Source organism: Falco biarmicus, chromosome 11, assembly GCF_023638135.1.
Source record: "Falco biarmicus isolate bFalBia1 chromosome 11, bFalBia1.pri, whole genome shotgun sequence".
Taxonomy (NCBI): domain Eukaryota; kingdom Metazoa; phylum Chordata; class Aves; order Falconiformes; family Falconidae; genus Falco; species Falco biarmicus.
The window spans coordinates 1636087-1663086 of record NC_079298.1 but is presented as its reverse complement, the minus strand read 5'-3'; the positions used below and the strand labels follow the sequence as shown (position 1 = coordinate 1663086).

General features: G+C 48.2%; 1 pseudogene; it reads left to right on the top strand.

The window, feature by feature from the left end:
• LOC130157027 (hydrocephalus-inducing protein homolog) overlaps nt 1-25586 on the top strand; it is a 69181-nt pseudogene extending 43595 nt beyond the window's left edge.
• The last annotated feature ends 1414 nt before the right edge of the window (nt 25587-27000 follow it).

Genomic DNA, 27000 nt, shown 5'->3' with positions numbered 1-27000 from the left:
GTTTCTTTGAATGCCGAGTTGTAATCCCTCCATGATGTGCCAAGGTGTTAACCCGACTGAGATCCGAATTCTCACTCCACAGAACCAGGTGTGGCTTTGGGACTGAGGACAAGGAGGCTGCGGCCCCTCCATGCCCTGGTCCATGTGCTCTGGGACATGCTGTGGTGGGGGCATCACACGGTCCCAGCCCGGGGTACCCAGGCCTTGGCCAGCGGCTGGGTGCTCCTGGAAGCCCCAGCTGCTAGCGAGGAGCGGGACATACTCTCTTTTTTCTTTCTTTTTCTCTCGGCTGTCCTGAATGGTCTGTATTTTACTCTGCTCCTCCTCCTTTCAGGAGAGCACTCTCTGAGGTTCACCTGGAAGGAGAGAGCATAAAACTCCCAGGGTTTCCTAAAGTTCCAGCATCAATGGTGGGGCAGAAGAAAGGATAGCTTCCGCAGACCTTCCAGGAGAGGCTGAGGGCCTGCTGCAGAAGGGAAAGAATGGCCACTGATTTTTTTTGATGATAGTGGCCGTGGGGCATGCCTCACCCATGATTATGGGCAAAACTTGTCCCTTGGAAATCTTTGTCATTTCCTAAGAGCTTTGATGGTTTAGAACATCAAGTTTTTAATGAAAATTAGGCCACATGTGATGCAAGATGGAAAAATCTTCTGAACAGCGAGCACCCAGTACTGCCTCTTTTCGGGTGTCTGTGCAATAGAAGTACACAGCCCTCTGATGCGTGCCTGAGCTGTGAAGTGTAACTCATCTCTGCTGTCAGCTGGGCTGCGGCTGGATCCACTGAAAAACCACTGAATTCAGCAAAAGCTCCCTAGCTCTTCCTTTCTGGCTTTGGACGTGATCAAACATCCCCGTGCCACGGTTGCAAGCCCAAAGTCAGGGATCACTGAAAAGGCTGTTCCAGGAGGGTTTTTTCTGCGTTGTGATCTAGTCACACGTGGGCTGCTCTTTGCAGTAAGAAGTTGGTTTGGACATTCTGGAATGACTAAGCAGCAGACTTTTATAAAAAAAGAAATCAACTTTCAGTCCCTAAGCTTTAGTTAATGGTGGGTGTCACACAAAAGGAGCTCAAAGGATAGAGGAATAGTTTTGCACAAAAGCCACAGTGACGGTTGTGTACAACTTCTGGGGCTATCTTCTGCTCCTTGTGCTACTCGCTTTCCGTACAAGAGTAGAATGGGATGGCAGTGTTACCGAAATCTCGGAATGAAGAACTTACCGACACCAATGTGATGTAGATAAGCAGACATTTCTTTATGGACGGCCGGGTGCGTGAGTGAGTCCCCTCACGATCGACGCACACCATGGTTCAAAATCATACACCTTGTATAGAACTCATTCATACATATTCATTAAATATTCATGCATAATCGTAAGATTTCCCATAAATCATTAACATACTCTCCTCTCGTACCCGATTCTGCGCAGTAAAGGTTAGAAAGGTCCGGAAATGGGTCTGGGGTACGATTTGGGTAGGTGGTATGTGAGTCGGTGGTCTCGATCTCCCCCTGCCGGAATTACCTGCCACTTGAGGTAACTGTTTCTTGGCCGGCAACTATGGGTTGCTTCACTCGACTCTTCCCAGTTCACATAAATTCTCATTTTGACATTTTAGTACATCCTCCTAGGTTACATATAAACAATCATCTCAAATCTTAAGTCTGTTATCTAAGTTCTAAACATTCCTACTAGGTGATTCTGACCAATTCCTCCGGCCTTGGTACGGGGCTGTACAGAGGGGTTTTTATAGCCGCTTTTTACTATAACTATAAGTTTCATTAAAATATATTTTCTTATCCTCTTATATTTCTATTACATGATTGATTTTATAAAATCAAATAATCAATCAAATAAAGTCAATCTTAACTTATTAGCAAATCTATAACATTTCCCCATCCTCTTATATTTCTATTACATGATTGATTTTATAAAATCAAATAATAAATCAAATAAAGTCAATCAATCTTAACTTATTAGCAAATCTATAACATTTCCCCCCTTTGAAAGTGTTGAAAATCATTATTTCAATACTTTCACATTATTTACATATCATTTGTTTCAACATATTTTGGTGGTGGGCTATACCTTGGTGGACTGGTTGGTACTTCTCTCATGATCATACGATTGATTGCAATTCTATTGGTAAACTGCTTCTTCAAACATGCATATACCAACATGATCATCAAAAAGACAATCAGTAACAGAAACAAAGTTTTGATTAGGGATTGTATCCAAGAGCTCAAGTTCCTTCCTAATTTGTTAAAAATTTTCCCTAACCAGTCTTCTGACATATCTTCTTGAATTGATTCTGTTTCTTTTTCAATTTTATCTAATAAATCCAAATCATGTTCCACATCTTGTGTGACATTTGAAATGGGGATGCAACAGTGGTCCAGTTTATCTTTGAGATATCCACATACTCCATGTTCTTTAAGTAGGAGCATATCTAGTGCCATTCTATTTTGTAAAGTCATTCTAGAGGTCGCCTGTAATTGTATATTCAATTCCTTAAACCCCTTTTTGGTAACGTTTGCTAATTTTTCCACTTGACCAGTTAACTTATAAAGCCATGCTCTGTTTCTATATGATGCTATAGGATTTAAAAGTGATTCAATTGCCCAGCCAATTTTCACTCCTGTAGATGGTTCATTCCAAGTACCATCATTTGTCTCAGATCTCTTTGTTCGTTTCAGTTCTAAATTTTCTAGAGATCCTCTAAACGGTGATTTCTTCCAAATCGGACACAATGTTGGCACGCCTAAAGTTATTTGTTTCACTTTACCATCTAATGGTAGATGAGTTGTCCAGGTTCCATCACTCAATGCCCAAATTAAATGTCCTGGACTTTGAATAGTAGATTTTCTACAACTAAACATAATTCCTCTTCTGGGTATATAGGCGCTAGATAGATTGAGAGTATTCTTAAGACCTCGACAAAAACAACCATATTTTAAAGCGGCAGCCAAAGGAGGGATTCTTTGAATTATTAAGTCTGCATTGCTACAATCATACACTTTTTCACATTTCCACCATGGCACTATTTTATTCTCCTTTTCTCCCAATGAAGTTGATCTATCATTGACCCAGGGTAATACTGAAAACACTTTTCCATCCCAGGTAAAACACCAAGGAGTTTTTGCCATATACTGAAAATGGGAATATAAGGTCATAGACCAAACCGAATCCCAAACTATTTCCTTTTCCTGTAGGGTTCGATTCTTTTTCTCACATTTTGTCTCGGTTATCCATACACTGGTGTTTGTTGTAGCCATTTTAGGCTAGTAACACCATCCCTTGTTCCCTAAATCTCCATATAATCCCGGTTTAGCTACAAATCATCCTTTACATTCCCAAATGGTTGAATATACTGGTGATTCTTCCCCAACTTTAACCTTTTGCAATTCCCAAGTTTCCCTAGGTTCTTGTTTACAATCCATTGTCTCATTTTCATATTCTAATTTGGTCAGATTCATGGTTAAGATTCCCCATGGAATAGATTCACCTACTGCCCTCGGTATTGGTAAACAAGCAGTGATCTGCATAACATTTTGTAAATTGGCAAATCCTTTAATCAATCCTACCATCAAATTTTCCTCAGCCGTTTGTTTGGGAATTTCAATCACTTGTTCTGTCTCTATTTGTCTTCCATTCCTGTCCACCAAGTCAGCCCATGATCCTGCCAACACTACCAACCCAAATGGAATCCAAAGAACGATCATAACCTGATATGAAAAATTAGACATTTTTCAAAGTCAAATTTAAAGTCTTTGGGTCACGGTTGATAATCTTCCATGGAATAGGTGCTTTCTTCACTCGAGTATAATGGATCCAAGCATCCGATTCTGCTATCTTGATAGCCGTAAAAGTGGTTAACAGTACTTGGAAAGGTGCTTTCCAGCGTTCCTGTAAAGGTTCAGAGGTCCAGGTCTTCACATAGACATAATCTCCTGGTTGGAAATCATGCACTGAATTTTCCAGGGATAAAGGTCTATTCCAAATTACTGCACTCCGAATTGCAGCCGGAGTTTTTCCTAGAGAAAGCAAATAGTTATATACATCCTGCTTTCCTTTTACATGTACGTTTGGATTTGGTTCTGGAGACTCATATGGTTTTCCATATAATAATTCATAAGGACTGAGTGAGGTTCCACTCTTTGGCTGTACGCTGATACGTAATAATGCCAATGGGAGCGCCTGAGGCCACTTTAGACTGGTTTCTTGACAAATTTTACTTATTTGTGGTTTCAAAGTTTGATTCATCCTTTCCACTTTCCCACTAGATTGGGGTCTCCAAGATAAATGTAGGTCACAATTAATACCCAATACTTTGCTAACGCTTTGGACTACTTCAGCAACAAAGTGTGGACCTCTGTCAGAAGAAATTCCAATAGGAACTCCAAATCTCGGAATTATTTCTTGTAATAACCACTTCACCACTTCTTTTGCTTGTGTAGTGCGACAGGGAAGGGCTTCTGGCCATCCTGTAAAAGTATCAACCCCTACCAGGATGTACCGGTACCCATTTTGTCTGGGTAGCTCTGAAAAATCTACTTGCCAATCATCTCCAGGTTCTACACCAGATTTCAGTCTACCCATTTGAACCTTTTTCTTAATCATTGGATTATTTTTCAAACATACTTCACACTTTGCAGTTACCATTTTAGCTATTCCCAACATCTTAACTGATATTACTTGTTTTCGTAAAGATGTTACAAAGGCTTCTGCTCCCCAGTGACATTCCTGATGTCTCGTTTGAATTATCTCTCTCATCAGAAGAGGTGGAATTACTACCTGTCCATTAGGGGTTACCCACCATCCCGCTAAGTTTTTCTTAGCATTTAATAACGGACTCAATTTGTCATCTTCCTCTGAGTATCTTGGGTTTTCCCTAGGAAGGGTTACTGTTTTAGAAGGAATTATTGCCATTTGCGATGCTTGTTTCTTTGCTACCTTTTTTTTTTTTTTGCTGTTCTATCAGCTAAATTATTCCCAGCTATTATTTTTGTATTCCCAATCTGGTGTGCCTTACAGTGCATGATTGCTACTTGATCTGGCTTTTGAACTGCTTGCAATAATCATAAAATTTCTTTTTGATGCTTAATGTTTGATCCTTGAGAGGACAATAACCCCCTCTCTTTCCACAAAGCTCCATGGACATGCACTACCCCAAAGGCATATTTTGAATCAGTCCAAATATTTACTCTCTTTGCTTAGTTCTAAGGCTCGAATTAAAGCGATGAGTTCCGCCTTTTGGGCTGATGTGGTACTCACCAATGCTCCTGCTTCTATAACTGTGGTCTCTGTTGTTACCGCATATCCAGCGTATCGGACTCCTTGTTCCATGAAGCTGCTTCCATCAGTATACAATTCCCAGTCTGGTTGCTCCAGTGGTACATCCTTCAGATCCTCAGGACTGGAATAAACATACTCGATGGCAGCCAAGCAATCATGTTCCAGTCGTCCTTCTTCCTGTATGGAACTTAAAAACACTGCAGGATTTACCAGGTTAGTTGTCTTTAGAATCCCATCATCCTGTTCAGTCAGTACCACCTGGTACTTCATCATTCGGCTGGGAGACAGCCAGTGTCCCCCCTTCTGTTCTAGGACAGTTATCACCATGTGTGGGACATAGACTGTTATTGTTCTTCCCAAAGTCAATTTCCGAGCTTCTTGTATGAGCATCACTGTTGCTGCCACTGCTCGAAGGCAGTTTGGCCACCCTCTACTCACTGTGTCCAGTTGTTTAGAGAAATATCCGACTGGTCGTTTCCAGCTTCCTATCCTCGGGGTTAACACGCCCGGTGCAAGGTGTTGCCTTTCATGAACAAACAACTGGAAATCTTTGGTTAGATCCGGCAGTCCCAAAGCAGGTGCAGACACTAAGGCACGTTTCAACTCTACAAAAGCCTTTTGTTGTTGTGGGCCCCATGCAAAGGGAGAGTTCTTTTGGGCCTCGTACAGCGGTTTAGCTATTAGCCCATAGTTCATGATCCAAAGGCGACACCACCCAGTCATTCCCAAAAATGCTCTGAGTTCATGAATATTTCTCGGCTCAGGTATACCACAAATAGCTTCTTTGCGATCTTTTCCTAATTGTCGTTGTCCTTCTGAAATCTCAAAGCCCAGATATATCACAGTCTGGCAGGCTGTCTGGGCTTTCTTCCTGGACACTTTGTATCCATTTAGTCCCAGGAAATTCAAGAGGTCGATAGTCACCTGTATACAGGTAAGTCTTTCTTCTGTAGCAATCAATATGTCATCCACATATTGTAAAAGTAAATGCCCAGCTCTTGATTTATCCTGTTTCCACATTTCAAGTTCCTTTGCTAATTGATTTCCAAAGATAGTTGGACTGTTTTTAAATCCTTGGGGTAATCTAGTCCATGTCAACTGCATCTTTCGCCCGGTTTGAGGATTTTCCCATTCAAAAGCAAACAGTTTTCTGCTTTCTTTTTCCAAAGGTATACAAAAGAAAGCATCTTTTAAATCAAGCACTGTAAACCGTTGATAAGTGTCCCTTAATGCTGTTAACAGTGTGTAAGGATTTGCTACTACAGGATAAATGTCCTTAACTAGTTGATTTACTGCTCTCAAACCTTGTACCAGCCTATATTCACCCGAGGGTTTTCTGACTGGTAAAATAGGAGTCTTATACTCAGATTCACATTCTTCCAAAATGTTATACTCCAAAAATTTATCACTCAATTTCTTCAATTCCTGTCTCACTTCTGATTTGATTGGATATTGTTTAATTCTCACTGTTCCTGCGCCTTCCTTCAAATCTATTTTAACAGGCTCTGCTAGTTTCGATTTACCAGGAATATCTGTTTCCCATACAGTAGGGATCACTGCCAAATCCACCTCCGGTGGAATTTCTTGTTCCTTTACTCTTTCTTGTATCATCAAGATTTCTCCCGTTTTTGACTCAGGTATTTTCAAGAAAAGTTCTCCTTCATCAAAAACAATTTGTGCATTTAATTTAGACAACAAATCTCTTCCTAACAAGGGTATCGGACATTCTGGTACATAGAAAAATTCATGTGTAATTATCTTATTTCCAAATTTCAAATCTAGGTGTTGTAGGAATGGCCTGGTTTTCTTCTTTCCCTGTTGCTCCTATTATATTGGCTGGTTTTGTTCCTATTTTTCCTTTACATGTATTTAATACCGAAAATGTCGCTCCTGTATCTACTAAAAATTTAACTTCTTTATCTCCCAGCTAAATTTTAACCAGAGGTTCAGCTGGGTTCCCCTCCGGTCCCCTTCAGTCGTCTAAAATCATTATCTTGGCAAGGTCGTGAGAAACACTCTTGTTTCTAGGGCAATCCTTTTTCCAATGTCCTTCCTCTCTACACAAAGCACACTGATTTACTCCTAAGGGGGTATTAAATTTCCGATGGCCACAGTGCATACAACCTCCCCTCCCATTAAATCCTCGTCCTCTTCCTCTGCCCCTTCCTCTGTCTACCGTTCCTGTCATTACTGCCAATAAATCTGTTCTCCTTGATTTTCTTTCTTCTCTTTCCCTGTTGTTATATACTCTCCATGCAACTTCCAGCATTGTATTCAAACTCCTTGAATTCTCTCCCTCCAGAAGTTTTTTCCTTATATCTGGTGCCAATTGCCCCATAAAAATCAAAGCCAGTTGCATTTGTGCTGCCCCTGTTTCCACTCTCAATTCAGTATATTTTCTGGCAGCTTCCTTTAATCGTTCCAAAAATGCTGAGGGAGATTCATTTTTATCTTGTCTTACTTCATATAATTTAGACCAATTCAGAGATTTAGGCATGGCATGTCTAATCCCATATAAAACCCATTTCTGATACCGTCTCAGTCTTTCTCTATGTGTTACATTATTTGGATCCCACTGCGGATCCCCAGATGGAAAATTCTGTTCTATTGTTCCACCTGTAATTCCACTCATCACATCCAACTCTGCCTGAGCTTTACCAGCTTTTGATACCGTTTGCTTCTCTGTATCATCTAACACATTATCCAGGATCACCTGTAAATCATTCCAGTCTGGATTCTGTGTTCTAGTTATAGTATCTGCCACCTTGCCCACTTTTTCAGGATCTTCTCTATAATTTCCTGCTGCCTGCTTCCAAGTCATCAAATCCATAGCTGTAAAAGGTACTTTCACATAGACCGGTCCATCACTACCAACTCCCTGTCGCAGGGGAGCTATAGTCTGTGTCTGTTGCCGAGTTCTCCGTGAAACAGGAGTATGAATTACAATCTCCGATAATCTCTCTTCCACATCTCCTGTTCCACTGCTATCCGGTTCAATCGCCTGTTCTCGTGCCCTAGATTCTCGACCCTGATTCCTTTCTCTCCTAAGAGGGGATATATCTAATTCTGGTCCATCATCACTCTCAGTGACAATCTTTTTCTTTAAACAACCTTTCCCGATCTCACAAGTTGAGCAACACCTTTTTACTTTCTTGTTATCAGCAGTTACAGCCATCACAAAATTATCTCCATCAGTTAACTTGCATTCATCCTGCCAGTCTTTTCTCTGTCTCAGGTAAAAGAACAAATCCACATATGGCATTTCACTCCATTTCCCTTCCCTTTTACAGTATAACATTAACTGCAGAATAGTATTATAATTCAGTGTTCCATTTATGGGCCACTTTTCCTGATTTTCCAATGTATACAGAGGCCACCAATTATTACAATACTCAATCATCTGGCTTTTTGGCAAATCCTCATATAAATCTCCCCAATGTGCCAATGAACATCCCAATGGAGAATTTTTCGGGATTTTATCATTTACAGCAAGATTACGCATGCTTTTACTTTTAAACAACCGAGTTAACTTAGTTGCCATGGTATAATCACTCACAGTACAATACACAATTATTCAACTCTGTCTCCCCGATCCGCGGATCCACGCTCCACACTCGCTTTCGTGCTTAATTGCACGTCTCACCCTTACAGCCACACTCACACTTTTCCACAATTGTTACTTTAAACAAAGACATAAAACACAATATTATACACTTCTTAATTTTCTTCTCGATACACAGACACAATAAACAATTCTGTATCAGAAGAAAAACCCCTCCTAACTTCTTGTTAGAGGCACCACCTTAGAGAACACTAGAGCATGCAGGTTCTCTTGTTTCCACTTTCGTCCAACCCTGCAATAGCTTTCGCTTATGTCTTACGGGCAGGCGCCTAGGCTTCCTCTTCCACAAGGATCCTTATAGTCCAACCCTGCGCAGCTCTCACCGCGTCTGACAGGCAGACTTACTCAGTGAGACTCAAACCCACTGGTGGGTCTCCAACCCACTCCTTACCATACACTTATTATAGTGGGACTCCTACCCACTTACTACAATTACAAGAAGAAGTGTCTTACCAAAATCCAGGGAACGTCGTGAAGAGCCTTACGGATCGGGGATCGATGGGTATCCCCGAGAAATCCTCGGTGCCGGCTGGAACCGATCAGGTCCCCGACTCCTCCGGTCTCCTTCAGCGAGGTCCCATCTGGGTCGCCAAAACTGTTACCGAAATCTCGGAATGAAGAACTTATCGACACCAATGTGATGTAGATAAGCAGACATTTCTTTATGGACGGCCGGGTGCGTGAGCGAGTCCCCTCACGATTGACGCACACCATGGTTCAAAATCATACACCTTATATAGAACTCATTCATACATATTCATTAAATATCCATGCATAATCGTAAGATTTCCCATAAATCATTAACATACTCTCCTCTCGTACCCGATTCTGCGCAGTAAAGGTTAGAAAGGTCCGGAAATGGGTCTGGGGTACGATTTGGGTAGGTGGTATGTGAGTCGGTGGTCTCGATCTCCCCCTGCCGGAATTACCTGCCACTTGAGGTAACTGTTTCTTGGCCGGCAACTATGGGTTGCTTCACTCGACTCTTCCCAGTTCACATAAATTCTCATTTTGACATTTTAGTACATCCTCCTAGGTTACATATAAACAATCATCTCAAATCTTAAGTCTGTTATCTAAGTTCTAAACATTCCTACTAGGTGATTCTGACCAATTCCTCCGGCCTTGGTACGGGGCTGTACAGAGGGGTTTTTATAGCAGCTTTTTACTATAACTATAAGTTTCATTAAAATATATTTTCTTATCCTCTTATATTTCTATTACATGATTGATTTTATAAAATCAAAATAATCAATCAAATAAAGTCAATCAATCTTAACTTATTAGCAAATCTATAACAGCAGGGGGACCTAAGCCAAAACCTGAGCTAGAATTCAGGCACTTTAGGCTGCTCCAGTGGTTCAAGAAAGGCTTCAGACTGAAAGATCCTGCACTATGCCATCTTAGCAGACTTAAGGAAGAAACTCAGCATCCTGGAGTTCAGCTGTAAGCCTTGTGGTCTCAGTTGCCTTTGCAGCAAGGGATATGTGTGTTAGCAGTACACTTAGAGCTTATCTGGTTTCAGTAGCGAGGAGGCTGGTTTTCCGTAACTGCTCAGTATGCTTCAGGTGGGGCGTCTTTACAAAGCTGAGCTCTTGGTTTGATGGTGGGAACAGGTGAGTGCTGCTCTCTGGAGACCGTAAAGCCCCGTCTTAACAAGGCGCTGCTGCAGGCGGTGAGCCCTGGAGCACCCCGGTACGGAGCCCTGCGTTAGGCGCAGGTGGTGGCTGAGATGCTCTGCCTGCTTGAGGCAGCGCTCGGGTGCGCGTGTCGCTGTCAGCAGGCTGCTGGGGTATCGCTGTCAGCAGGCTGCTCTGCCTTGCTTGGGCTCATACTTCTCAGCTCCCGTGCGGTCGTCTCCGATTGCAGCGATACAGACAGCAGATTTTTCTCTCCGGCTCTGTTTTGTGAGCTTTGTGCCTTCTCTGAATGGATTTCAAAGCTCGTTTAAGTGCATGGGAAGGAATTCAGAAATCATGTTTTATACGCAGCATCACTTTCTGAGGGTGCAAACTGATCGCTAAGTTACAAACCAGCCCAAGGGCTCCGTCAGAAGTTAGAAACCAGCCGCAAAGTTGATGTGCTGAGGGAAGAGAAGGGTCCCGTATCTTCTCGCGGAGCATCTAGTGCTGGTGCCACCCAGCCCGGAGTCGGGGACTGGCTCTGAGGCTGCCTGGAAAATCCAGGCGAACCGAAGGAATTCTGTACTGACATGGCAACCTCTCCCCAGGCCGTGAGACCAGGCTGCCCCTGCGCATCAAAGGGAGCGGCATAGGGCCCCAGCTGCGCTTCAGCTTTGACCAGCTGGACATCGGGAAGGTTTTTGTTGCATCAGCCCCCAGCTACGAGGTGAGCAGTGGGGCTTGCTGGGGTTGGGGTGGATCCTGATGGCCCCTGGGGCAGCAGTGAGCTTTGTGCACCTGCTGGATTTCTGGCAACACAGGCAGTTATGTGCACGCATTATTTGATGTAAGTTAAATGTGGGAGTTTTTGCAGAATCTGGATAGTTTTGATGGGGTCTGAAAGGTGTGTATGTTGTCCACAAAGCCCCGATCCCTGCGTTTTGGCAACCTCCCTTTGAGACCAGCTGGGAGGCTTCATGCAGAAAATCCAGCCCTTGACACATGAAAGCAACACCGGGTCAAAAAGGTCAGGATCCAGAGGCTTTTGTTTCAGCCCTAGATGCACTGCGCCCTGGTACCCTGGCGGTTAAAAAGCAGCTGGAGCAAAGGTGTTGTGTTCCGACTCGAGTCCGTTGCAAACACCTTTCAGTGAAGCGCAACTTGCTGGATCCTGGCGCCGGAGGGAAGCCGGGCAGCCTCCCCGTGCAGAGCTGCCCGCGCAGGCACCGGGAGCGCTGTCCCTGCTGAGCAGCCTCCTGCCACCCTTCAGACCTGGTGCCCCTCTGGCTCTATGAACAGAGCAGGGCAGTTCTGGAAATGAAGCAAAGGAGCTTTCTGGGTATTTGCCTCCCCCCGCCGATGGTGGCAAGTTTTCTCAAAAAAAAACAACCAAAAAAACCCCCAAGATACAGCAACTGGAGGCGGTAGAAAATGAGGCAGTACATGGTGCCAGACACTTTCAAAAGCTTGACTGTTGCAGGGAAGGACACGTTAAGGTGTTTTCTTGCCAAAATATTGTGCACTGTATGTATGCATTTTTTAATGCTGATTCTTTATTGATTCTATATATATCAATGTGTTGGTTTCATTACTGGAGAAAATGTGAATAAGTAGATGGTACTCCAAGTGCTGTATTAAGTAGCCAGACTGGAGGTAAACTTCAGTGTAGGATCCCTAAGTGCAATTTGTAATTAAGGTGTAAAACATATGAGTAGTTTCCAAGTTACCAGTGCAGAATTTGAATACAGGAATGTTTTCAACAGCAGCTGCAAAATTAAAAAAATAAGGGCTGTACCTCTGCTTCTGTCTCAGTTTTTCTGACAGGTTTTGCGAGGACAAAACTTAGGGAAAATAACTGCCAAGCAGGTAGATAAGTCCACAGAAATGGCCGGATTTCACCTGCAGCCTTCGGAAACTGTAGAGCTTTGCTTTGGGTAGGTTTGGTGACCACCAGTGTGCTGATACTCACAGGCAGGTGTGGGCATTTCTTGCTGAATCTCAGCAAATGCTGCAGGATTGTGTAGCTTGTTGGAACAGTAAATAATGGTAAATTAGTAGATGATGGCTGTGAATATTTATGAAAGAGATTCTTTAGAGCAGGTGGAGCTGCTATGCCCCTCACTCTCATCCTTTCTTGACATGTCTGGTTGAGCAAAGACAAAGAGACTCTCAGATCAAAGAAAAGAACAAAATGCGCCTCACTGACGTACCCTAGCAGAGTCGGGGAGTGCTGCTGAAGCTGGTTATGGGGCTGTCCCAAGGTATTTTCTACATCCAGTAAACTTGCTGGCTGTAACGGGAGCTGAATGTGTTTTGCCCTTGGCAGGACTGGGCTCATCTGGAGCGGGAGCAGTTAGGTGACGATTCGCTGTAATGCTGCGACCGCCCTTTGCTGCTCTTTGGGGCAGGTCTGCATCGCCTTGGTGATGCTGAGCACATCCTCAGCCCTGCAAGTCCAAGCGGACTGCTCTGTGTCAGTGGAATAAACCCAGAGTGACTCTGTTTATGTGAAGTTATCACTGGGGTTTTTTGCATGCAAAAACCCAAAGGCAGAAACTGTCCTGTTGTGTTTTCTTTGGCTTCAGCCAAGCAGCAGCACGCAGCATCTTCTGCCTTTTGTAGAAGTTTAATTAGAAAACAAATCAGCCTTCTGTAAGGAAAGAAGATTCCTCATGTATTTCCATTTTGCTTTCTTGCTGCTGCAGGTGATCCTGTTTAACAAAGGAGTCATTGATGCCCCCTCCAAGTTGGTCCTTCCGGCGACCGCTCTGGGCTCCTGCTTCTCCTTTCTCCCCCAGGAGGGCATCGTTTTACCAGATGTCCTCCAAGTCATCCAGATCTCCTTCAGTTCCACCGCCCTGGGGCAGTTCACAGAAGGATTCCGGTTCAGTGTGGATGGGTCCCCTGAGCCCGTGACCTTGACCGTCAGGTGAGGAGGGTTACAGGAGCCTGGGGGGTGCCTCCACAGTAATTCCCACTGCAGACTCCTCTCCTCGAGATGGCATCTGCCTCCTTGCTTTCTGTCTTGCCTTTGTTCCAAGGACCCCTGTCCAGCCCTTATCTCTCATTCTCCAGCCCCACAACTCAAGCTGTTTGTTTCAAATGCTTTTGAGATGCCCACCCACCGGGGCAAGCCGAGCCTCCCTCTTCAGGGGGGGTTGTGCACTGGATTTAGTTCTCCAGGGAGGGAAAAACTCCCAGTTCTTTTGAGTGGAGATGAGCTGGCTGGTGGGACATGGGGCTGCAGAGGAAGGAACAGCGGTGGGAGTGCAGGTGGTTCCTCTCCTACCTTGTGCTCCTTCCTGCTCTGCGAGGACCCCGATCTCCCTTCAGAAGCACTATTGGAAGATGTGGCTGTTGCCATAAAGACTGCCCTCTTCCCCCGTTCTCTTGCAAGCTGCGCTGTTACCGGCTGTAGCGCACAGGGCTCTGGGCTGGCTGCTTGGCCGAGCCCTCTGGGCAGTCCTTCAGGTCTGACTTCCTTGAGCACAGCTCCTGTGTGCTCAGCAGAAACGGCAGTTATTTCCCCCCTCGCTGCAAGGCTCACCCTTGGCAGTTTCCCAGTGTGAGACCCAGTTGTGGCTGGTTTGGAGGCAGTTTTCTGTTGTCTTTTGGCAAGTGCTATTACGGAAAGCATGTCTGCTCCCTTTGCTCCATCCAGAGTAGGATGCTGGGGCTTGGCAGGTTAAGTCTGATTACGTGAGGTCCTTGGAGAGGGAACCTCATTGCCAGAAGGGATTTGCTACCTAACTTGTTCTCAGGAACGGATTCAGCTCCAGGAATCGAGAATTAGCATGGGATTGAAACTCCTGAAAGTCAGATTTTGAGTGCTTTTTGATCGTGCAGTCAGAAGATGCCCAAACCATAGGTGATCACTCTTTGCTTGGAAACAGACCTGACGAGGTCCTGAACGCTTGTTCTTTTGCTCTTTAGAAAGGGATGCTGGAACTGGGACACCACGGGTGAGTGCAGGTCCCTCCTGCGGGAGGCTGGGGTCTGTTCATGTGTACGAGAGACCCGGTGGCAGTCCTGTGAATAAAACTAGGAGGCACGGGTCACTGTGCTCCTTGATCTGTATTTGTTTTTTTCACCAAGAGGCAGAGCTGGCATTGATTGGCATCAACCATGAAATTAATGAATGTTGTGCAGCTTCAAGTGCTGATTTCAGTGGATGTTGGTGAGTTTGGGAGTTTGGAACCTCTCTGAATTTAGGGATGGGCGGGCTGGTGTGGTGGCTTCAGGACACTCATGTTTGGTGGTGCAAATAGTCTTGCTCTTGGATGTGTCAGCCGGTGCACTGGTGACAAGCTGATACTTTCCTCCAAGATTCCGCCATCCACTGTGTAGAACTTGTGCTGCGTTTCTCAGTAGATGTCTGGGGCTCCTGTGGATTCGTGCCTCAAAATCCTGCACGCATAATGGTAGTGTGGAATAGGGTCTGAGGAAGATGTCCATCTAGCCCGTGGAAAGGCCAGTTCCAGCAAAGAGATACCAAAGCAGGGAACCTGTGGCTGAGAGGGCTAGTTACAATGAACCTGCTTCTGCATGGACAGCTCTGCCCGTCACACGACAGATGGGGAAACTGAGGCACAGAGCCATCACTTGTTCAGGGTCCTTCACTGGGCCAGCAGCAACCTGGGGGTGTACCCTGCCTGCCCTGGTGCCCTGAGCCACCTCAGCAGCTGCCACCTGCTGACCACATTGCTTTGGCTGCCCCTGTGCACAGGGATGCTGTGCCGAGCGCAGGGGTGACGGGTTGATTTGAAACCCACCGTGCTGCTGAGACCAGCTTCTATCCGTCCCGGTGGTAACGAAAGCCGAACACTTTGCAGTTCTTTTTAACCAAGCCAGTTCCTCCTCTGCCTTTGTCCTTACAGGGGCTGTGTCATCGGACCGACTTTCCCTTTCCATGTACCTTCCCTCCATTCGGCGACGTCTCCTTTGGTGAGTGTGCCCTGGGCTTGGACCGCTGGTGGGGAGGTCTGTGCCTTACTGAAATGAAGCGCTTTGGGAGCGTCTGTCACTTGTGTTCCTCCACAGCAGCCTTCAGGGTGTTAGAACCAGGGCTGCCGCTTGCTCAGGTGGTATTTTGCTGCCGTGAGATCAAACAGGACCAAAGGAATAGAAAGTCAGGATTTTCCTGGTGCCCTCAGAGCCTGCTCAGCCCCAACCTCCCAATCCTTGGCGGCAGAATGATGGTGAAAGCCCTTGTCCCAGAAGGGCCCAGGGGATGGGGCTGCAGGAGAAGGGAGTTGGAGCCACACGCTAGCCTGTGGCTGCTCAGGGTGAACGTTCCTGTTGCAAGGCGAGGACACCACTTACCCACTTGACCTTTAGTGTGAGCTGTTAATTTGTGCTGTGAGGGCTCCTCGTTATCACCTGCCCGGTAATAAGCCCAGGCAGTAGCTCGGCATTGGTTTGGGCAGTGATGTCTCCAGAGATGTGGGCTCCTTCTCCTTCCCCAGCCGAAGCACTGCTCCACTGACGGAGCCGGTGGCTGAGCACCCAGAGCATCTCCACTGAAATGCAGATTCTGATTCTCCATCTCGAGTCTCAGAGAAAAGGCTTTGTACTGAGATGATCTAAAGTTTACATGTGAAATCAATTGGGGATTGATTGAAGGGCCATGATCATTCTGTGCCCAGGATGCCTCTGTGGTTTCATGCGGTTCGTGGACTTTCTAGGAAATCTCAATACTTTCCCCGAGCCACTTCCCCCTCTCCCTGCATCACCACTCGGCCACTTCTCTGCTTCCTTTTGAATAAATAGACCCACAAGAAACGCACCGGCAGAAATGCGGTTGTGTAATAGGAGGTTCATCCTACTTTAATCTGATTTCATTAACAAGGCCTTTTCAGCTGAAGGCAGCTATTGTATTTTTGCTTCTTGTCACTGTGCTGCTGGCTGTTGTCTGCATCTGGTGACTTCGGTCCCATTTGGGGCTGTGCAGTGGGTCAGTCGGTGCATGTCCTTTCTGTGCCCCACCCCCGCCTCCCTGCCGGAGTAATTGCTGGCGGTGGGCAATGGTCACTGCTGCTGGGCACAGAGAAACTATCTGCTGTGTCTGCAGGTGGTTTTCCTCCCTGTCTTTATTCAAATAGCACTTGGTAAGCAGGGCATGGGAGGTGTCTTCTGGCAGAGCTGGTGTCCGCTCCAGACCAAGCTGCGGGCTGGTGTCCTGCCTCTGCAGAACAGCCACCCCCTCACCCAGTGTGGTTGTACCACTGGTTTTCCGTTGTGGAAAGCAAGTGTCAGAGCTGGAGTGATGTCAGGCTTTGTGGGCAGTAATCAAAGGCAGTGTGGATGTGATGTCCCCGTTTGTTAGGTAAGGTGAGACACAGTTCCTGCTCATTTCTAAGGAAGCATCAGGTTTGCCTGCAGTGAGGTGGGCCGAGTTGTCATGTGCTCAGTCTGGTTGCCCAGAAACAGGAGATGCCTTAAGGGTCCTGCCTAGAGAAACTGCATTAGAGTGCAATGCATCATGTTGTAGTGCCCGGTCTCATCCTTTCTTTTCCTTACATGACAATGCCCTACTTTCATATATTGAAAACTGGGGGAATGTTCATGGAGTTAATGGGGGATTTTACAGACTGAATTTTCAGAATAAATGCTCTGTCTGGGTGCACACTGATCAGTGAGAAAGAGTTGGGGCTGGTTTGGGGGCAGGTGAGAGAGCTCCTCACAGGTAGAGACAGCTCTTCAGCACCAACGGCACTGCCCATTGCCAAGGAAGCAAGCTGTGCCATCCATGGAAAAAGCAACTTCAGTCACAACTCACTCCTCCCTGAGCTTCTCCATTACCTCTCATTCACACTGAAAAGAGATAAACAACAAGCACCGGTCTATCCTAACAGGAGAGTCACACCAGGAATCACGGGATAACCGGGGACTTGACTGATATTTGTCTCACCTTCCCAGGCTTTCCTCGCACCCTGCCGTGTCGCCTCACTAACACCTCCTTGGTTCCCATGACTTTCAACCTTCGCATCCCTGGCGAAGGCTCAGGACAGCGCAGCGTCACCAGTTTTGCTCAGATATCAGACAACACTTGCCCGTCCTGGAGAAAGGGAGCCCAACATCACATCAAGCCAACTGAATTCACCATAATGCCCTGCAAGGGGACCATCCGCTCCCAAGGAGCCCTGGGTATCCAGGTATGGCACGAGCCCGGCCATACGTGCTTCAGCAGGTGGAGCTGAAGCTTCACTGGTGCGCAGGAGGGCTGTAGTGCTGCTGGCTTTGGGCATAACGCAAGTAAGAGATCGGTGTTCGTGTTAGGTTTTTGTGAGCTGGGGTACTCTGGGGCGGAGCACCGTTTTGTTTCCAAAGTTGTAAGCCAAGGGTCATGTACCCTACGGTGAAGCACAGAAGCCATGCGTGTGTGTCTGAGCTGCTTAGAGCAATTTGATTTAAAGTGGGCCGAGGAAGGATGGGGACAGAAGGTGACTGTTAAAAGAAAGATGTCATTGCATAAAGCAGTTTGCTATTCTTCCCGGCCTTATCTTTCCTCTCGTGTGGAGCAGAATGGTTGCATCCACTGCAGCGAGGACTGGAAAAGCTCCAGCAGCCATGAGCTGCACAGCTGCTGCTGGGCCACGTTTTGCCCTCGGCTTCCCACTGTAAAGCTGGACTCATTCTGTGAAAGTCAACAGATTTCCTCTGGATTTATGCTGTTGTAGTCGAGAGTAAAAATTGGTCCCAGTGGCAAGTAGAACATGAATTGTGCTTTAATTTAGCTTACATATGCCCTGGTATGCAAGGCGTACTTAATAAATCGGATATCGCCAGAAGAGTTTTGTTACTCGGAAAGACAGTGGTCTACACGTGGACCAGCAGGAGAACTAAGGCAAAATATCGCTCCCTTTCCTGACCGTGGGTGAGAGCCAGAGGACACCACGCGTGGCTGATGGCTTCTGGCAGTGATTAAGTATCTGACGCTCTTCTCCTCTACCAGGTCACCCTGTGTTCCAACACGGTGGGGCGATACGAGCTGGCGCTGGTGGTGGGCGTGGATGGTGTTGGCCAGGAGGTGTTGGCGTGCCTCTCACAGCCAGGTACCGGCGCTTTCCTTGCAGCTGGCCACCTTTCCCCGCGTACCCATGCCCAGCACGCTGCCTGGCGTGGGGTGTCCTGGCTTCAGCTCCAAATGAGAAATGTTGCTTAACGAGCTAGTTCTGCCCAGCTCGCTGTGAGCACAGCCGTGCTTTGAAAGCAGCCCATGTTGAGAGGCACCTGTGCTCAGTGCTCAGGGCCATGCCTCTGTCTTTTTTTTTTTGGTTTATTTTATTTTTAAGGGAGCAGTGATTATATTCACTATTGGCCTGTTGTCTGGGACGTGAGGAGTAATGAATCTCCAAAGGACTGCCCCTGCTTCTCCCTGCAAGCGGTGGGCTTGTGCTGGGTTGGCCCAAAATGCAGCATTTGTTTGGAAGGCGGCGAGCAGCCTGCTGAAAGCTGGGGTCTGGCTCAGTTAGTGAAGGCGTGTGCAAATGGGAAAGGGGCTTACGGCAGGAGTGGTGAGGGGAAACTAGTCCTTGGTGTGGCAGGTGAGCTCAGGTTTCTCTGGTTCTCTTGAGCATGAACGTTCCCAGACTTAAGCCAAAAGCTGCAGCGTCGTTCAATGCCGTTGCGCCGCAGCGGGTGCCAGTTTAATGACGAGAGGGACGCAGTTGCTGGTGCTGTTCCCTCTCCCCGGCAGAGTCACCCACTGGGTGCCTGGGCTGCAATTTTGTAAAACGAGTGGGAATGGGAAGAGTCAGTGTGTGGGCTGGTGTGTGGAGGACCCAGGCAGCTGCAGGAGCTGGGAGAGGCTGGTCACCCACTGCGAGAGGCAGGCGGTGCTGGTGCCCTCCATCGCGGGGGCAAGCGGCTGAGGTTTCAGGCAGGGCGAGAGCGGTACGGGAGAGGAGGGAGTTGCTTTTACTGAGATGCGGGAGTCTTGTTTTCCTTGAGCTTTGGGGAGCGCTGGTCCTCAGCGGGAAGGCTCCCGCAGAGCTCGTGCCTTGCTGGGACTGTGGGAGGGTCCTTGCCGGCCTCCTGGGGCAAGGGAGGGGCAAAGCTTGATGAGAGAGCACTGGGGCAGGGCACTGGGCAGCCTCTGCCACGGGAGTCTGGGGCTGCCCCTCCTTTACAAGAGTCTGTTGAGTAAGAAGAAGTTAGAGGTGATCGATTGCCGTAGAGGTAGGAAATGTCTATCTGGCAGAGACAAATGCCTTGTGTCTGTTTCATGCTGTTTGGGGAGTAAACAACTTCTACATTCTCTCAGTGTCTCTAATTCCCTTTGGTCATCTCTTCACCCGGATGTGTCGTTCCTCCACTGCCCGTGCTCAGCCCTGTTCTGACATTTGGACGGTGCTTTCTGAAGTTCCCTTGCGAGTGGATGCTGACCCTTGTGAACGACAGCGATCTTCCAGGCTGCTGTGGAGTCCTTCCTCAGGCTTGGCGTCGTGTTCGCCTCCTGCCCTCAAACGTCGTTATCGAGGGGTTTGTTAGGAAAAAAACGGGGTTTGGATAAGACCTTGCTGTTTTATATTCAAACCTAAAGTTTTGGAGAGAACGGGAAGCTACCTGAATATGAACTTCAGGAGCGGTTTGAACTCTTCAGAAAGCAGTTTCGGTTCTAGTCTTTGGGGTGCTTTCATGCAGGAGAACTTGGAGGGTTGTGAAAAGCTGCTGCAAGGAGGCCGCCAGCACCGGAGTGGGCGTTTGCGAGTGCAGCAGCTTTTGGACCCTGTGAGGATGCTAATTAGGCCCATACAAATCTTGCTCCTTGTGTTGTGCCTTTCTGCTTTCTCCTAGGGATTTTTAAAAATGTGGGTGAATTGCCGTTGTGGTGGATGTTAAGAAGCTTGGAGTTTCCTCAGAGGTCACTCTGAAGTTGTCTTTGATTCTGTCCCTTATAGGAGCACAAGGAGGATGCTGCTGTGTGGTACTCCAGCCCTGTGCCGTGTGGGATTATCCAGCCTCACAGCTCGGTGGAGATCCCGTTGACGCTGGAAGCCCAGGCGATAGGAAGGCAGGACACTGTGGCTAGTGTCTCAGTGTTTGGGAATGAAAGATCCCCGCTGGTGAGTGCTAGGCGAGATGCGTGCCTTTGTGTGACTCATCTTGTTGGGCATAAAGTGTACAGGGGTTCTGCCAGGGAAAAGGAGAACGTGACAATACGTGGCTGGTGCGGACACGGAAAGAAGGGATTCATGGCATAAGTAGCAGCTAATGCCTAGAGAAGGGTGGTGTCCTCTTAGGTGGAAATCTAAGTGTCTGAGATGGTGTTTAATTACGGACGTGTGAGGCGGGATAACAAGCCCAGTCTGAAACCCAGAGCAATTCCTGGGTCTCTCGCTCTCCTGCGTTACGAGATGAGCAGCAACCGCTGCTTCATTAGAACTCTTGTTCGGGAGCGCACGGGGACATCGCTGAATACCACTAAAGCAAGAGCGGTGTAAGAGACCGTGCTGAAATGATGATTTCTGTAAAGCTGGATTTAAGCTTTCCTGAAAGTCAGGTCCATCCCGCCTGAGAAATATCCATCATATCTCTTTGCCAAAAGCCCCAGCCAAAGACGCATGAGACTCCACACTGCTTGCATCTGGAGCACAAGCTTTTTTTTCTTTTCTTTTTTTTTCCCTACCAAGCTTGAAAAGGGGTGAGGCAAAGCATTCCTGGACTAAAGGCTCCTACAGGACATTTGCATTCAGGCATATACAGCAGCAACAACAAAGTGTAGGCAAGAGAACGTTGTATCTGGTGTCCTGGCTTCCACTGGCTGAAATCGAGAACAAATTTAGTTAATTAAACTTTAATTTAAAAGGATACTAACTTTTGAAGCAGCTGTTTTAAAATGTCTTGTCCTCTCTCTGAGCACGGAAGGGGATATCAGAGGATTCCCGAGAACGTGAAGCTTTCTGTAACAGAAAGGAAGGCTGACATTTTGAAAACAATTGCAGGGATATAAACTTTTTATAAACCGAATTGAAACGATGATGCCAAATCCCTTGGATGCCACTGGTCATCTCAACCCTGGCTGCTGGGGATGTGCATGTAAACCAGTCAACAGCAAGGCCAGGCAATGCAGGCTTTGCAGGGAAGTCTCACGTTTGACAAAACAGTTGCTTGCAAACAGAAGGCATGCTTCCCCGAAAGAGGAGGGTTTCTCCCCACTGGAATAACCAGTTGTTTAAATGTCAGCTGGATTTTGAACTACAGGTACCTTGAAAAGCTTTTACGCTTGGGCTAACAATTTATAAATTGAAAGTTGACCTTACCTTAATCTTTTCTGTTTGGACGTGAACGTGTCAATGTTTTGCCCAAAGGGCGAGCATTTCAGCTGGAGAAGCGTAGCTGTGCCTAAAGAAAGGACTAGATGCGTTGCATTTTCTATAGGTCTGTCTTCTGGTTGCAGTGCAGTTCCAGTAGTTCCCTGGTAGCTGACGCACCCAAAGCTTTCTGGGCTGGCAGAAGAGCTGGCTGTCTTGTTACGTGTCCTGCGCTGGTGGCAGATCCTACCCGTACGGCTGCAAGTCTGACCTTGGGAATCGCTGCAGTGTGTTCCAGTAGAACTTCAAAGCTCGTTCTTGCCTTAGGCTGGGGTGCCCAGTGTCGATGCCTGGTCTTTACCACCGTTTCAGGCAGAACGTGGTACAGATCTTTCATCCAGGTTGTGCAGAGTCCCTCCACAGCTCCGTTGTCGGGTATTTTGTTTGCAGGTGAACGCGTGCCAGCTCCAGTCTGGCGTGTGTCATCTGCATGAAGGAGCTGGTAAATCCCAGCGCTGGCGTTACTGGTGGCAGAGCTGCCATCGCTTGTTGCTGCCTTTCCCTGTGCCATGTTGCCTGTAACGCTGTTGCATGGCATTTTCCTTGTCCCTTTTAGAACCCTGTAGATGAAGGGGTTGGGGTTTTTGAAGCCCTCTCCTTGGTGGTGAGGATGCGTGGTGTTAGTACACAGGCTGACAGAAGGCAGCTCTCCTGGGCATCCTCCAGATGTTGTTCCGCTCATCCCCAAAGGGCTCTGCCCTGCCTTTGCTGCTGCTGTCCCGCTGTCACCGGGAAGCTGAGCTGGCTGGCGAGGCGCAGCTCTTCCCTGCAGCTCCTCCTTCCCGGGAGCTTTGGGCAGCATCGCCCAGACATGCATCATCGTGCATGGCTTCAGTTCCTTATTTTGGAGGCCCCAGCCTTGGTAGGTGAGGTTTTTGGCTCTTAGTTGCACGCAGCAGTGCCCTGCCAAGGGATGAGCATTTCTGGATGCTGCTGCTTCTGGCTGAGTTGGGCTGGTGATTCTGACAGCGGTCAATACCACTTCCTTGAGCCAGACATCATTAAAGGTTTTACATCGTGGAAGCTGGTTTCTTTTTCGGTTAAATCGTACTCTGTGCCCTCCAGTGAATCCTACGGCGTCTGGTCAGTGTTGGGAGTTCTATGCATTCAGATCCTGTTGAAGTGTTGAGGTGTTTGGAACCAGTGAAATCCACCGCAAGAGTGCACAAATTCTCGTTGTTTTTAATGATGTGGGAAGGTGGTTTAGCAAAGGGATCTGTGTTCCTCCTCCAGTAGTCTGTGCCAGTTCTGCAAGGAGAAAGCTTTTGGTTCTGACTGTCAAGAGAAAAAACACCACTTGAATGATGTCATGAATAATTAATGCCTGTTATTCATGCCATACCAGGAATACACATAAGCACACATCAGAGGCCATAACTTGCACGATCTCTGCTCTGAAGAGCCTGCTTCGCTTCTGGCTTGTGCTGGTTTTCAGAGGTGCATTTTTGGGAATGTCAGAGAAGTAACTGTCCAAGTGTCGCTGTGCAGCAGCAGCGGTCAGGGAGGTTTGGGGCAAGGCTGAGCGGCAGAAGGAGCGGGAGCAGGCACAAGGCAGAGAAAGGAGAGCTAACTGTGGAGGAGGTCTGGAAAGGAGAGCGTGGGACCCAGGGTTTCTCTGTCCCCTGAGAACGGGAGCTTGTGGCTTTCAGATGGGGTCACTCCCGAGCCTGCACTTGCCCCAGGCCTTCTGTTTCAGCCTTGCAACACTGAAAACTTCCAACAGCCGTACTTATCGCCCAGTCGAGGAGGACACTTAGAGCTGTCTCATATTTTTTAACTTCCCCTGCTTTTCTTTTTTCTTTCCTACCTGCTTCCTGGAGCAGAATACCTGTTTAGTGAGCATTGGAGAAGAACGGGTTGTCTACGTGCATCTGAGTGAGATAAATTCCAGCAGTATTGAAGTTCTACAAGATGCGTCCAAAACTCTCCACCTCTCCAATCAGGCTGTCATCCCTGCTTCCTTCTGTGTAGAGATGGTAAGTATCTGTGGGACTATTTCCCAATGAAAATTGACTGGTCTGTAGCAGCCTGTGGCCTGATTTTTACATGCAACGTTCCCATATTGCTGTCTCGGAGAGAAAGCAAGATATTCCGTCCCAACGCAGCGAGAGGAGCCTGGCTCTGGGGGCAGTTTTAGCTGGGGCACCCCTCAGTAAAATAGACAGCTTGCATAGATGTTTGTGCAGAAATGAGTCTGGATCATCTTTACAAGTTTTCCCTCTGTTTTCTGGACGGTATTTAACGGAGAGTCGTGTCTTTGGAGCTCTGAGATCAAGAGGCCCCTGTGGCCCTTTGCTCCTGGACGGGCATGGATTTCCCGACGCTTTCCCCATTAGGTCTGCGTTTGCTTTGTGTCAGACTGCTGTTTGTGACAGAGTCTGGGGCGTGAAGTTTGTCCTCAGCCTGCCTGTGGTGAGGTGAGTTTCACACCTGCTGGGGGCCCAACCAGCTGTGGTGTTGCACAAAAATATAACGGTAAGGGTTGTGTAGCTACAGAGCGTGTGGGCTCCGTCGCGTTGCAGGGCATCTCCGGAGGCCAGCCGCAGGGAAAGGCCGTTGAACTGATGGAGGCTGCAGCTGACAAGCTGCGTGGCAGGTGGCAGGAGGCGGTTGGGTCGCTGCCCTGGCAGGGGGGGGCAGGGCTGGTGCAGCCAGGGAGGGCTCCTGTGCGGACGCTGGGTGGGATGTGCCGCTCACTGGAGGTGGGATCTGTGAGGGGCTTAAAAACAGGGTTGGGAGGAGGTTTGTTCTGCTCCACGCTAGGTGGGCTGGATTTGTGGAGCTGGTTCACCCAGGCCTGGCTCTGTGGGCTTGGTTGGGTCTGCGGGTAAAGCATCAGGCAGCGTGCGAGAGGCCAGGCTCAGCCTCCTGGGCCAAGGGGGAGGGGGGCAAATTTCCTCCTTGCTGCTTTTCCAGCTGTTTGGGGGACAACAGTAACCTCCAAGTGGGGGAGGGATTCCCAGGGCAGCTTTCTTTGAATCCACCATGAAAACCCGCTTTCCACCTGTGGCGAGAGCAAGCCACCAGGGATGGCTGGTACTGGTGTTGAAATGATGGGTTTGCATGCCTGTCGCAGGCAGTGACCCGCAGAGCTGTTCGGGTCCTGCTGCCCCGGTGCAATGCCTCCCTCCTCCCCGGGCAGCTCGCGGTGTAGCCGGGGGGCTTGCAGGGTACATCTGCCCCTCCGTTGCCTCAGGGCCCTAACCCATGGGACTGGGCAATAAAGCCTGTCGTGCTTCACCGCCATCTCTGCCAGTCCTGGGGCTGATCAGTCACTAGAGCAGTAATACGAGGCGGCTCAGGGACGGTTTCTTTCCCTGCAATAAAGACGGGCTCTGCTTGAGCAGTGGCTTGGACCAGATGATCTCCAGAGGTCTCGCCAGCCCCAGCCGCTCTGTGACTCTGTGTGTGTGATGATCCCCCCTGCTGACTCCACGGGGCTGAGTTCCCCCATGGTGAGCATCTCTGCTTTTCAGGGCAGCTGCTGCTCTCATGGAGACGTGCCAGGAGGCAGGTCCTGGGAACCTGCTCCATCAGCCGCTTCACCAAAGGCTCTTCAGACAGACTCCGGGCACGGTGCTGCTGAGGCTGCCTGATGGGAGCAGCGCGGGCGTGGGCGAGATGTGCCCGAGCTGCGCCCTGGCCCTCAGCAGCTGCCTGCTCTGCCGCTCTTTTGCTGCCCCAGTTGAAGTTTTGCCCTTGGCTGCCTTACGCTGCCTGGCAGCTCCTTGACGGGAAGCAGAGGGGACTGAATAATTGTGGAGATAAAGCCTGAGATGCAGTCGGGTGTCAGGGTGACGTGCACGTGTCCACCTGAGAGCGGAGCAGGCTGCGCTGTGCCTTAGCCCAGCTGATGGGTGACACGGGCATCCTTCATTCCCCCGTGTCCCTGAACCCAAGCCTTGTGTCCTCTAAAGCGCCAAAGCCGCTGCTCTGATTCCTGCTTGGAGGTTGCTGCAGGGTGGTGAGCCGTCATTTCCCTGTCTCCCATTTGTTGGCCAATCTGCAAACGGTGGCTGTGAGGCTCAGAGATCATGGTCCCCAATTGAAAGGGCGAGTTATCGACTGAAATTTTCACAGGAGCGTTGCATCGGGAATGTTATGCAGACTGACGGACAGCCTGACAAACTGAATGAGGTTAATTTAAGGGGCGGCAACAGGGCAAACGAAAGGCTGGTGTCTTGTTTGAAACAGAAAAGGAAAATGCTGTAATGCAGGTGGCCGTGCTGCCACCCCGGTGGTACTCTTAACCCTCGAGTGATAATTGCTCTTCCTGTTAAGGCAAGCTTGCTGCTGGCGTTGTGGGAGACAAGATCATTACCTGAGCAAGCCAGCATGATTTGTGGTGAACTTCACTTTGGGATAGTGACTTCAGGAATTCCTTGCAGTCCCCCTCAGGCACCAGCTTCCCTGTACCCCTCTCCTCTCTGCTGGGTGAGTTGTGTCTGTTCTATTCTCAGTTGCAGGGAGCAGCAGGGAGGGAGTATCTCTGCCACCAGAAGAAAATAAGTAAAAACCCGCCAAATCTGTGTGTTGAGACGGGGCTTTTTGGGTTGGAAGAGGGGTGTAGGGACTGCATACCTGCGTCCTCGGTTGGCTTATCCCTGCTTGCCAGGCTGTCTGCAGATCTGCGACCCTTGGGACCAGTGTGTCGTCCTGTGCTCACACTGTCAAATCCTGTGTCTGTCGGGTGTGCTTTTCCCTGTCAGATTGCTTTCCCAGCTGCCAGGCAGCCCAGCGTGTTAGGGAATCCTCTGGATCCAGCAAGGGGAGGATTTGTGTCTGTCTTGGGTAAAAAAAGACTGGAGGAATGAGTCAACATGAAGGAGCTGTTGCAGCTTAGCTGGGGGCTGATGTAACCTGCTGACAAAAGTGGCTGTTTCTCCTCCTTGCTCCATTGTCATCTTCTTTTCCTGCCTCCCTAAGTGCCTGATTTTTGCCGTATTGACAAGTGCCAAAGGCTTGTTATGGACTGATGGAAGTGTTTGCTCTCCCTGCAGAAAGGAAAAAGCACCATTCTTAGGTCATTTCCTACTTGTTCTTTGTCATGCTGTCTTCTCGGAGATGTTTTATGTGGCTGCTAAGGCTGACATCTCTTGGCATCACAGAAGGCAGCTGCATGTCACGTCTCTGTGATCAGGAAAGA